This window comes from Dufourea novaeangliae, unplaced genomic scaffold (genome assembly GCF_001272555.1).
Source record: "Dufourea novaeangliae isolate 0120121106 unplaced genomic scaffold, ASM127255v1 scaffold109, whole genome shotgun sequence".
NCBI classification, from domain to species: domain Eukaryota; kingdom Metazoa; phylum Arthropoda; class Insecta; order Hymenoptera; family Halictidae; genus Dufourea; species Dufourea novaeangliae.
In genome coordinates, this window is record NW_015373997.1 from 2641667 (window position 1) to 2654734 (window position 13068).

Sequence of the window (13068 nt, forward strand, 5' to 3'; positions counted from 1 at the left end):
TATGTGGGGTTTGGGGGTGTTAGTAAGATTTGAATATGTTTAATGTGTTTCTAAAGATTTTTACATAGTCGATGCACAACTACGTTTCGGGCTCAAATTCCCATTCCTCGTCGCTTTATTACTAGAGTACTCAGCAAGTTTAACCATTACAGATGACTCGTCTCAAAGATAAATAATCCGACAACCATCACTTTGCAGCACTTTTAATAACCAACAGAAGTGGAGATAGTGGAGATAGTGCGGAATTAATGAATAACGCATATGTATGGTTTGACTGTTTGTTATTGAAAAATCGTAAGAAAATATACAATTTACAATGGTATTTGTATAAATTTAATAACAATTGCTTTAAATACTACTTATACATAATACTGCTTAATATAAAGGCACCATTTTCGTGTGGCCGACACAAGACCAGGTTGCTCCTATCTGTTTTGAATAAAAAGAAACATAAATCATTATTAATCTATACAAATACCAGTCGCCTTCACAGGAGCCCGCGGCTGCCCGCCACTTGCCCGTGCGGGCAACATGCCCCAGCGGACTTGGTTGCCCATCACTGATTCTCCAAATTCTCCGCTAGGTTGTGCTAGTGAAAGAAAAATTCAAAGTCATTTCTGAGACGAGTGATCTGTAGTTAAGTGACAGTTTGTCCCAATTATGTATTATCGAAATGCTGCATCGTATCTAACAACAACAAAAAAACAACAAAATTATCCGTTCAAACCAATACATAGCTTAGGGGTGAAAGATTTCATTCCCCTTCTTTATGTACGTGTAATTTTCCAGATGGACACCAAGGAAACGGAAATTGGCGAAACACAAGGTAGAGAAAATCGAATCTGCAACGATTCTAGACGGTGGGAAGTTTGCGTTTCAACGGTAAAGATTTTGTAGAGACGCGAAATCCTCCTCTCGTCAGTTACTACGCAGTATATACACCAATAACTAGAACAAAGCCCACTTTGAAAGACGGCCCTAGCAGCGCCGGTTGAATGGACAGCTCACAGCTTAGGGAGTGGGAGCCAGTCGGGTGGCCGGGTGCTTGAATCATCCCTTGCTGCTAAACATCCCCCTATTTCACGAGCCGGGGCTTTTACACAGGGTGAACGCGTGTTTATCTGCAGGGTGTACTTAGGTAGACCCGCGCAATATCCACAAAATCATTTGGTTGTATTATCTCGTCACGGCCGCAGAAACTTTTTCATTTGCGCACGCGTCTCACCCATATCTTTTTCATCGGTGATTAATTCACCGCACCGTTTTGGTGCTCCTTTTATGCCAGAATTAAACGGTTGACCAGGTAATTGAATGGGAAATAATTTAAATTAATTAAAATATAACTTTGAAAATTATATTTTTCCAAAGTTTGCAGAAATTATGAAGACATTACAGAAGATTTCCAGCTCGTCAGACTCCACGGCGGCCATATTGAAAATTCTGTGTTAAGTACAGTGAATCACAGATTTATTCCGGTGTACTGAATACAACTGACTGTAAATATTGTTACACTAATCCCACTTCTGTTTACTCGTTACTTTGATCTCAGGTACACTCCATTATATCCATACATACAAAATTGAAATCCAACAATTCGAACGATCCGCTGTAACCGTAACCTCAAGAACCTTGATTTATTAATTTAAAAAATTATTAATTCACTTTACCTTTCGTTTGATTATTTTTCACTTTAACTGATTAAAGTGGGTACAGAGGACTTTATTACTTAGATACTCTGCTCGACTTAATGTCATGAATAAAGAATGCATACGATCTCAAAAATGATTGGAAGAGACGCCATGCTAAAACTGTCCATGTCTCGGAAATAGCTCGTTTCGAGAGAAATATTAACCAACGTGTTCTTTTATTAATTTCAACCTGTATAATACGAAATTTCTATCGTTAATTTATAATCGTCCCGTATGGAAGCGATACGACGTGTGGGCTTCTCGATAGACGACCAGCGCAGAAAAGATGAACGCCTTGTACAACACGCATTATTAAAATTGCAGGTCAAGAATAACTTCCTACCGTATATGTATGTCTGTCGCCCTCAAACGACTTCCCGAGGAACAACCTCACCGCCGACTGACGGAAACCTGACGCAACGGTGACGACAATTTGCAAACGATCGTCCGTGCTTATTATTTGCGGCCGTAAAACAAACAATCTTGTCCCGCCAGCGGAACGCGTCGCGCGCTGTTCATCCTCCTGGCCGCACGCGGCCAGTGATAAAATTGGAATTAACAACGTCCAATACCGGGGGGAATGTCGCGTTTACACGGATCAGCCAACGCGTGCGAAAGATTGCTTTGCTTGATAACAACGATATTCCCAATTTTCCTGGTTCCCACATTTTTTCCGTCAAGCACATCGACACGTTATACCGTGACTATAAATGGTGGCGTGACGTTCCGATCCTTGCGCAAAAAGGGAATCGTTGGAGAACATTTTTTTTTCCAAGATGTATTTATTGGTCGGAGTTTAATGTGCCTACACGTTGACAGACTGTGTAGACAGTAACAAATGAATGATATAAAAAGTTGAATAAACTGAATGGGAGTGACTGCAAATCATTGAGGGGTGCAATGTTGCAGGGAGCTATGCCAGAAAATATTGAAAAATGAGATTCTTGTCAATTATGATACATCTTGGTGTCTAGTTGTTATCCCTCAATTTATAACTACGTGGCAAAATTTCTGCGTGCACTGTGATTATATGTACAGTTTTTCATATTTATTTCTCCCAATTTAGAATCTAATATTTTTCACAAGTGTTCTATTACACTGAGATCTGGTGACTGTGGAGGAGGATTTAACTGATTGAAAGTGCTGTCCAGCAAACAGTTTTTAACCACCTTTGCTGTATAGTTTGGGTAACGATCTTACTAAAAGACTAATAATATACTACGATGTACTTTAAACACTACTGCTGTGGCATATATCGCTCTTGCACTGGACCCCTTAATTCTGTTCAAAGAAATTGGGCGAAAATTTATGAAATTTATCAATAATCTCTAAACTTGTTAACGAGGAACATAATAAGAATATAATACGAGAACGTATAATAGTGATTTCAACGAGTTCTATTTCGTTGAAGTACAGTGTTACCAATTTCTAATCATTTATATACAGAATTTTCTTCCGCCGAGCAAAAACTCTCACGGTCCATTGTATTTCTCCATCTAACATTGAAATACACCAGTGTATTTCTCATCGTTCTCGATGACGAAGAACGATCGCGCAAAAATTCCTTGCGAAATCGTCGCGGATAAGACGGGGGAATTGTTCGCGGAACAAAAGGACGAGACCGTTTCCCGAGGCGATCTGTGTGGCCGATAAAAATTTCGGACGATACGGTTAATCTGCCTGTTTCAAAACACCGTGTCGATACGATCTGGCGACGTGATCGAGACCGCAGATAAACGAAAACGGCAACACACTGAAGAAAAAAAGAAAAAAAAAGACGCGATACACAAGCCACGGAGAGCAGAAAATAGGGAGGATTGTGTAATGGTACCGTGTAATTTCGTCATTTCAAAAATGGCCCTCCTTTGTTTCGCGATATGTGCTCGCGCGCGCTCACGCTAGCGTTCGCAATGAATTTATGCGGCGAGCAGCACGGTGGCGCGCGATCACGCCGACACGGGCGCATAGTTATCCGCGTACCACCCGTTATTCACATGGTAATCAGAGTGTTAAGCAATAAATTACCCGCATTACTGGGAGAATATCGATTCGGCTGGAAGAGGGCGTACGCGACGCGGTCGCTGCAGTCCGATGCAGCTTCGCCGACCGTGCCAAAGGTTAAGTGCTGCTGCATCTGCCCTCGACCGAAGGGACACTTATGCAGGAGAAGTTTTATCATTTAACTTTGGATTTTTCACGGAATCACGACTACGATCTCCTCGAGTATGATCCACGATGGAGAACGGCTGGTCGCGTCTTCGTTATCCAAGAGGGGGGCGCGACGTCGTTGACCACTCGCTGGGATTATCGTTATTAGGATTAAATACTCACCTCTATACAGTCTAATTATATTCATGTTTAAGCTGCCGTTTAATACCCAACAACCTAATATCTTTCATACGACGAAGAAGATGAATAAACGGGAGAGTATAAACTGAAAACAGAGGTCATGTTGGAAATGTTCTTTTGACCAGAAGACGAGGTTTATTTTATCTGTATACAGGGTGGACCACGAAACGTGATCAGCTTAGATTATTCTACTGTCAACTATTCGTTTGTTTTAACTGTAAACAGTATTGCAGCTGAATTATATTTTCTTAATGTTTCTTTGGTTTAGAAAAAAAGAATTATTTGTTATGATTTGTTATTGATATATCATCAAATCTGAAGAAGCAATGTATCCTCAATATGGGTACATCAAGAGTTTCTTCGTATTATATACTTTTAAAGAGATACGTTGAAATTACAGTTTGGCCGAAAGTTTTGACAGCCACTGTACACAAAAGTTGCAAGATGTTATACTATTATTTCCTCTTGTGTCTCATCACTTCCCAGCAGAGATGGTCAAATTTATTACTTAAATAAAAAGTTTCGAATAACGAGTAAAAGATGAGAAAAGTATTTCGCCATTTTTAATGGATTTGAACATGGCAATTCCAATTTTCACGATAAAATAGTATTTCTTCTTGAATGAGTAAACACTTGGCAAGCAATTATTCACTCTCATAGACTGTTTAAATGTCAGGATGACATTCTTATATACTGCTACTTTTCACCATCTATTACTCGAATAAAATTGTGCCCATTTCTGCTTCCCAATTCATCCGTAATCATCTCGAACTAGCGGTTTCTAGGTAACAGGAAAGTCTCCACGAAAATCTCGAGAAACACCCGGAGAAGCGTAGAAATCTCTAGGCATTCCTTTGTCCGTTCGAACGGCGCGCGCGCGCGCGCTCTCGGTCAAACGGCCTTCCGTCGTATCGGTTCGACGTTCGAATTCTCCGCCGGCTACCGAATCGACTCCCGTGCCACTTTTCCCGCCCCCTCCCGTCCTGGTGAACGATAATTAAGGCGTTAGCTAATCACGACGTCCGATTGCTGAAATCTCCATCGCGCTGTTGCAGCATGTTTCCCCCGCGGTACACCGACCGATTCCCCCGTTTTCCGCGAACCCGGGTGATCGTGGTCGCAAAATTTCCATTTTATTGCGAAACCCCGGCCCGACGATCCCGAAGGGCCGGCTGCCCGCGTTTACGAGCCCGGCACTGACCTCTGACACACCGGAACGCTCGCGGATGCGACACACGCGGGGAACGATCCTCTCCCCATTGGTCCCCTCCCCCCCCCCCCCCATGCGCGCGTATCCCGTGCACCAGGGGGGTCGGTTGCGCGCCTGCGCCACAATGTCCTTCGAAGGTTGGAAGCCTTCTGGTGCGCAGCCGCGGTAAATCATTCCTTCTAGCGGGGCGCCCGCGTTATTCGCGCGAGAGCGCATAGCTACGCGAGCGTCGCCTCCGCGCGCGGCTGTTCAGGATTCGATAACAAGTTGTTCTTAACCTGTATCGGGCTCGTTAGTTGAACTGGATTTCATCCTTCGATGACTTTCCATTTCCGTGCGCCGCGTTAACCTAATGACTGTTCCACGGGCGCCACTTGCCTTGCGGGCCGTTCAGGGCTCTTTGACTTCTTTCCGTTTTTGGTATTGAGGATTTTCTTTTTATTGTCGAGATAATGTATATTCGATGGTTTCGATTGGTTCTATATGTTTAACCCTTAGTTGGTATGGTGGCATATCGATCGCGTAATTTGTAAGTTACAGGTCGTCTGTGGCCCAACGATACCACCTGAGTGTTAATGGTGTTGTATCTCCTCTTGTGAAACAAGCATTATTACATAGATCGTACTTATAACAAGATTAAACTAATATAGATTCTAATGATAGGACACAGTAAGGACCACAAAGGCCTACGATAAATACTCGATTCTATTTATTTAATATTAAGTATAATATATGTATTCGCACTTCAAGAACGAACTAGGACCCGAATACAAATCCACCAGATTCTTACAGCGATTAGGTATAGCATCATCATTCTTCCATCGTATAATCCCTGAAGTAGCCACTCGCCCTCTTAACTCGATTCCGTATCTAATCGTCCCAAATTGCCCTCGAATCGTTCGTTACTATAGGCTATTGACAACAATTATTAATCAATTGTCGTGGACCTCTTCACGCCGGTTTACCGGTTTCGAGCAGACCGCCGTAGTATCTGAACGCTTTATCGTCGGTTCCACGGCGCGTATCGGCACGTGGAGAGCGAAAAAACCGGTGAGTCCAACATCGTGGACGAGGTTGTTTATCGTCCTAGGAAATAGTATGCGGTGACACAGTTGATTGAACCGCGGAGATAATTGAATATCTATTCGGACTCCTACGGACTTCGTACAAAGATCGTTTCCTATCGGCGTTATTTTGTTTCGTCGATCGGTACACGGTTTGCTTCTTCCTAGTTCAGTGAAAATTTCTATCTTGTCAAGAAAACAATAATGTTAAGTGCGTTCTCGAACAAACTGTTTCAAACGTTTTTGATCCAAACTTCTGGTGAGGAGTTCGAAGAGTTCAAGCCGAGTTTAACACTAGAACTACCAAATTCGTCAAAATAACAGATTAACTGAAATTATAATAGTACTTTTAGCGGAATTTCTGTTGGCTTTTAATTTATTATAAATTTTATGTTATACTATATTATGCTAAATTGTACTGTATATTATGCATATGACTGTACAGTAAATCCTCGATGTAACGCTTGCTATCGCGATTTGCAAAATGAAGGATGAACTTTACCTCGTAATCAAGAATTTACTGTATTGTGCAATTTAATTTAGCATATATTCAATAGTTCTAGTGTTAATCATGGCGAAGTTTGAACGCCTCCCCATTATCAATCTCGACTAGAACTGTTCGAACTCGTAGTCACAGGTTTAAACTTTAAACACGTTTGAACGGTTTGATTATCCATCACTGTTCGTGTGATCGAGCAAGCCAACGATACGAGCACGCGAATGATCGAGGCGTGGATCGCCGTAAATCGCGAGAACCTCTCGATCGAGCGGAACCGACGTTTTCATAGACGTTCCAAAGTAATTGTCACTCCCACTCGTGCACCATGACAATGTATTATCTCGCGAAGCAGCCCGTGTACGTGCACGCCGATGATAACGTGTCGAACATGTGACGCTACTTACGCAACCGCAACCGATCGTTTCTTTCCTCCCGGCGAGATATGACAAAGGAAGATTTCTGAATGCATAATTAAAGCGGAACTCGAGTCGAGATCGTTTTTCCCGGAGATTTTCGTAGCTCATCGACGAACACAAGACGTTCTACGAAATATTATATTACTATAAAATGCCATTTTCTTCACTTCTACGACAGACGGCCGACCCTATTAATTAAATTATGACGTCATATTCGTAGCGATATCCTAATTCGAAAGTATTGCAGAAAAATATAATTGAACTCAGTGGGTAAATCTTTTCATGCTTTATGCAGAATGTCTTTGAGAATGGATCTTCAACCCTAAAACGACACCCTTCCGTTTTTTGGCGTCAGTAATACCGTGAGGTTGCGGGCGACTCAAAATAAAATCTTGATATTTAAAATGCTATTTAATATTTTCGAATTATTCTTCTTTATTTCTTTTTTAAACACTTTAATAAATAATGATTACACAGTGAGAATTCTATTTAAAAGAAAATGAAGGAAAGTTAAAAAAAGCTGAGTGTTATAATTTTTATTTTCATATTTATATGCAAGATTCAAATTTTGCGGGACAAGGTTTGGCCACCATTGACATAAACCAATCGAACTTTCGCACGATTGACTGAAAGTCGTGTCACTCCTATTTACCCAGCAACCGGGGAAATTCCAAATTGCGATTCCTCTAACAGGAATCACTGCCACGGTGTACACAGGAAGTGTACGGCGTTTATGACCGCAGGACTCTTTTCATGCCGTGTCGTCGTCGACCTGGGCCTTAGTCCGTGGGCCACCTGTTCCCCCAACGGTCAGGCCCCAGGTTTTCCTAATTTTTCGGACGGTCACCGAGGCAGGGGCGTTCGCCGTCGAAAGTGGTATTGCTTTATACGAGGCCTGGGCACGAGCTAAAAATGGACTTACCGGAGAAACTAACGTGCCCGTAGCGCAAGGATGCAGGAAAACTGAAGAAAACGTACACCGCGTCGCGCTCGGACTAGCCTCGAGTATCAAATCGCTCGTGGCCGAAGGACCATTTAAGGCCTCGTACCATAAGCAATACCCTCTCCCGGTGATGAAACACTATCTGCAATCGCGGGTAAGAGCCGAACCGATTAACGTATTAGAAGGTTTTAACTCGATCGGTCAAACGGCTCGGAGCAAATGGTGTATCGCCCGGGGGCGATATACGGTCCCTGTTGTTTACCCCCCTTTTTCCCCCATTTTTTTCTCCTCGTTCGAGAGCCGCGCACGAATTACTCGGTGCCGCGCCGCGAATACAACTTCTCCCATCGTCGTCGTGTAATCGACGAAAATTATAGCGTGTATTCGTGAAGCGGCGACTATCGGAGGTCGACGTTGCAGCCGACAATCACGTTATGCATAATTGAAGAAACGACGCTCGTGTCTTGGCTGCTTGAAAAAACCCCGCTCGATATATGAAGCACCTTTTTCTTTATTCTCTTCACATGCATTTTTAATCATTCTTTCGGTCTATTAACGGTGTCTTGAAGAGTTTACGGTGGAAAGTGTACAGGTTTTATAAACATTTGTATGCTACCTTTGATTTTTATTCCACGATTATTCGGAAAGCGAAGTTTTCCACTATGTAATCTTCAAACTAACTACTGGCTACCAATCGCAACGCATAGCCAACGCTACCGCGGGAACTCAGCCGGCAGACTCGCGTTCTGATTGGACGGGGTTTTTCGTTAATATCTCGTTAACAAAGCCTCGGATGACATTTTTGCTACGGGAAAAGTTATTTCAAATCATGCCACGAACCCCTCATTTCTGGGAGTCGAAGCTATTTTGGGACACCCTGTACATCAAAATAATTCTTGGACCCCAAATTGGAATTGAAGACGAAGAGACGACTATCTAAAATCATTTTGACATTCACAGGGCCTCGACGACTCAACCTGACGCTTCGAACGGTAAAAGCAGTATTTGCACTAAAAAAAAACAAGGTAGCTAGCTCGTGCTCGCAAAAGCTCGCTCGCTTGGTGAGGACCCACCCTGATACTTATGAGCGGGATTGTATACAGGGTGGACAAATTTGTTGGTATGCTTAACCATCAATGCAGACGTTATAAATAGAACTAAGCAGTCGTTCTTAACCGTTTAAGCAAGTGTAATCGCAGCTAATGGACACCATCTTGAATTTCGTTCACATAAAGATTAATGATATTATCGTAATATTTCTTTAGTTTAGAAGAAAAAAAATGATTTGTTATAATACTTGCCGAATTCGTCTCAATATCTGAGGGTGGACATACAAAAATTATAAGTTTATCTATAAACAATGGAGGGTGACCTTGAAAACTATGGAAAAAAAGGGTTGACAAAAACTTTGGTACAATCATCTTAAAAGTCTCCTTGAATCATGTTATACTAACTAAACAAATTTTCGATCGAACAGCTAGCAATAGAATAATTTAACGATCCACGTTTCGTGGTCCACCCTGTATACGCACTTCCGCGACCGAATTCAAGATCAGTCGAGTCCTTTGAGTAAGCAGTCGCGTACGTTACCGTTCGCAACGAAGTAAGATAATCACGATAATCCGTCGCGCACAATGCGCGACCAGCTAATCATCGTTCACCCATGTCTCCGATCGCGTAATCCGTAGACACGATACGTACCGCTGATTGCAGCCGCGCGAAGAGAAACGGAGTCATTATCGAAGCTCCTTCGCGAGCTAGCATTTCCCACCGATGAATCGTAAACGTAATAATGAGTCGTCTAGAGACCTTTGACGCTTATAATCGTCGAATTACCGTCGATTTCTCGCTGAATACCGTCCATGTCCACAAGGGCCGAGGAGGCCGACGACGACGACAGTCGCACGGTTTATTGTCCACCGTCTCGTGGATTCCCGTCATAAACGCTTTCAACGGGGGTTTACACGGCGACGGTCACGCCGACCTAACGAATTATTTCGACGTCCAGGAATTTTCGGAAGCAGATAAAGGGACACTTGCCTTGGGGAGCTCGGTGCGCCGCTCGTACTTAAGGGTCGAGACAGGTAGGAAAAAAGGAGCATACCGTTATACCCTGTCCGAGGCGCAAGAGCCTCGGTTTGTACCTTAGGCCGCCAGTTCCCCTTACCTCTCGACCGAGGAGAATTTCAAGAAACTGAACGAAATTCCGAGACACCGTCGGTACAATCCTTTTACATCTCGTGACATCCCGGGAAGCTCCAGATCCCACGAATAAAGTTTTATACGCACCTTCTCTCTAATATACTATTTTCGTTAGAACGTAAGTAAGTTAATTCATGAATATTCCGTTCTACTTCCTTCTTTAGCGCATTCTACACGTTGCAATGGGAACGTGCCGGTCGCGACACGCCTCGAAAAACTCTCAGGTATTATCCCGGACAGGTCGAAAGAGCAAGGGGAGGGGGGGTGAGAGGGGAGTAACGCCTAAGGAAAATCCGTTCTCCGTCATCGAATTCGAATTCATAAGCGATGGCGTCGCGTAGCCCAAGGGTTCCGGCCGCATATATTATTTTAATTAAAGGCTCCGCGTGTACGCTATTGTTTAATCTGTTGTGGTGACGCCACTGGATAACTCGCGGTGCGGTCGTGAGAGCCGGCGCGTGCGTTTCGTGGCGGGACAGAGAGGCAGAACGGGGATGGAAAAAGAAAAGGCGATTAACGGAAAGGGAGAGGTGGAACGATCCTAACGAAGGAGGGAACAAGAAAGACAGAGAGAGAAAGAGAGAGAGGTAACGACTCCCAGGCACGGATTTAGGCGTGGGACGGTGGAGTGGTGTGTAAGGATGAGGGCCCTTTCGCTCTCGATGCACGGCAAAGTACTGTAGTTCCCCGTTTGGCACCGCGACTGTCGAGCACACCAGTAATTTCTACGCACGATTATAATGAAACCCTTCTGCATTGCGGAGATCATTTCTTTTAAACGCCCGAGTTTAACCTTTCGAACGGTAACGCACGCTACTCGTGTGCTGATTCAGCCCTTTGGATGATTCTACTGCGCATTTAAATAAGTGAAATTAATAAAGTAGAGTTAATTTACATTATTTAATAATTTGTTTTGGGTCTTCAGATTCATGGCTTGAGAATATGTAAATCTATTTTTATATGGAATACATTTAAATATATTATTATGGATTATAAAGTTTGTTTAAAGAAATAATTGGATATAGTAAAATGTAGTGGAAAGTAACCAGAATTCTACTGTCTCTTCTATTAATACCGTATATGTTTTGATCTGATGAATAGAGACAGAGTAAGCAACAAGTTTGTGAAAGGGAATTAATTCGCTAAAACGATCGGTTTACACGCGTTATACTCGATTTATTAAGACCGTGTAAATTTGAAGCTCCGGTAATACGTTCAATGTGTCCCGAAATACTTAAACTTTCCCCTACGCCGTGAACTGAAGCTAACACCCTCCTCGGCGTTTATTCCCGAGCCGGTTGGGGTAAGCTTCGTGATGCATAATGGAGCTGCCCGATTGATATCCAGGCAACCGTCCGAAACTTCTACAATCTCAAATACAATGTTGGTTTAAACTGTGGGTATAGCGGTTGAATACACGGTGAGCATGAGGAACAAAAAGAGGACCATTAAAATCGATCTTTGTCACAGGAATAGTATATAACTAGAATTCACTTTTCGCAGAAGGAAGTAGTATTTCTTTTAGATATTAGTTGAATATTTTATAAATTCTATAGAAATAATTGAAGAATATTAAATCAATGCTTTATTTAGTTTCACGTGGGAATCGATACGCGACAAAACAACGTTGCGATCGATCTTTCTGGCGCTGGAAAGACGCTCGAGATGACCGTGATTGCCTCAGAAGAACCATACACACAGACGTATCATTCTAAACATCCGTGACACGTAACGAGGACTCGAAGAGCAATCTCGTATTCATCGACACAGAGACAAATACAGAAATAACGCGTGAACCCATCTTTCCGTGTACGTATAAGACATTCGTGTGTTCTGTATATCGAACGCACACATTTACAAGCAGCTCAACGTGAAATCCCGTTTCGACATTCCCGATCTACGTCCGATCCGTTGAAGAACACTTTATAGCAAATTAACGGAACGCGCGTGCGTACTAACCTAATAAAATTATGAATTCCCTCGAAATATTGTATCTTCAAAATAAATTTACGAGTCAATTAAAACTAATCTTTCCAACGTAACAAATTAACACGAGAACCAATGGAATCGAATAGTACATAAAGAAACGGCAAAAATAATCGGTGAAATAAGTACTGGTGTGTGTAAAGCGTATGTTTTTTGCAGGCGGTAGGCACGAAAAACGATTTTCTAAGGCTGTCCGCAAATCGTCTTAAGTAATTTCAATTTGCTCGACTAATCGATCCTGTTTGTAACAAGATCGCGTTAAACATCCCATTCGAGGCGATCGACTATACGCCGTGGAGCAGTATATACATACACACGATATACCACTATCGACAGAGAGGCACGCATACCCCGTTGGTACATAAGTTCCGGGCGGCGCACGTAGAAATGCCACATGCACCTCGGTTTCGAAGGGGTCTTGTGCTGCCTGCGTGCGTCCCGGTAGCGACAACAACAGCGCGGGAGCAGCCGAGAACGGAAGACGGAGGACGCCAGTGTAGAAAGAGAGGAGTCGCCGGCGGAAAGGAAGAACGAGGAAAAAGAGGGAGGTGAAAGAGAGGTCGAGGAGCGCGAGGGAGACGACGAAGCGGACAGACGTGCTCGTTTCTCGGATCGAGCAGTATGCACGAGGACGAGAGAGAGAAAAGGACGGCGGTGGTGTTATAGGGGGACCTTTTCCCTCTATCGCGTGGCTCCACCCACACGCCGCCA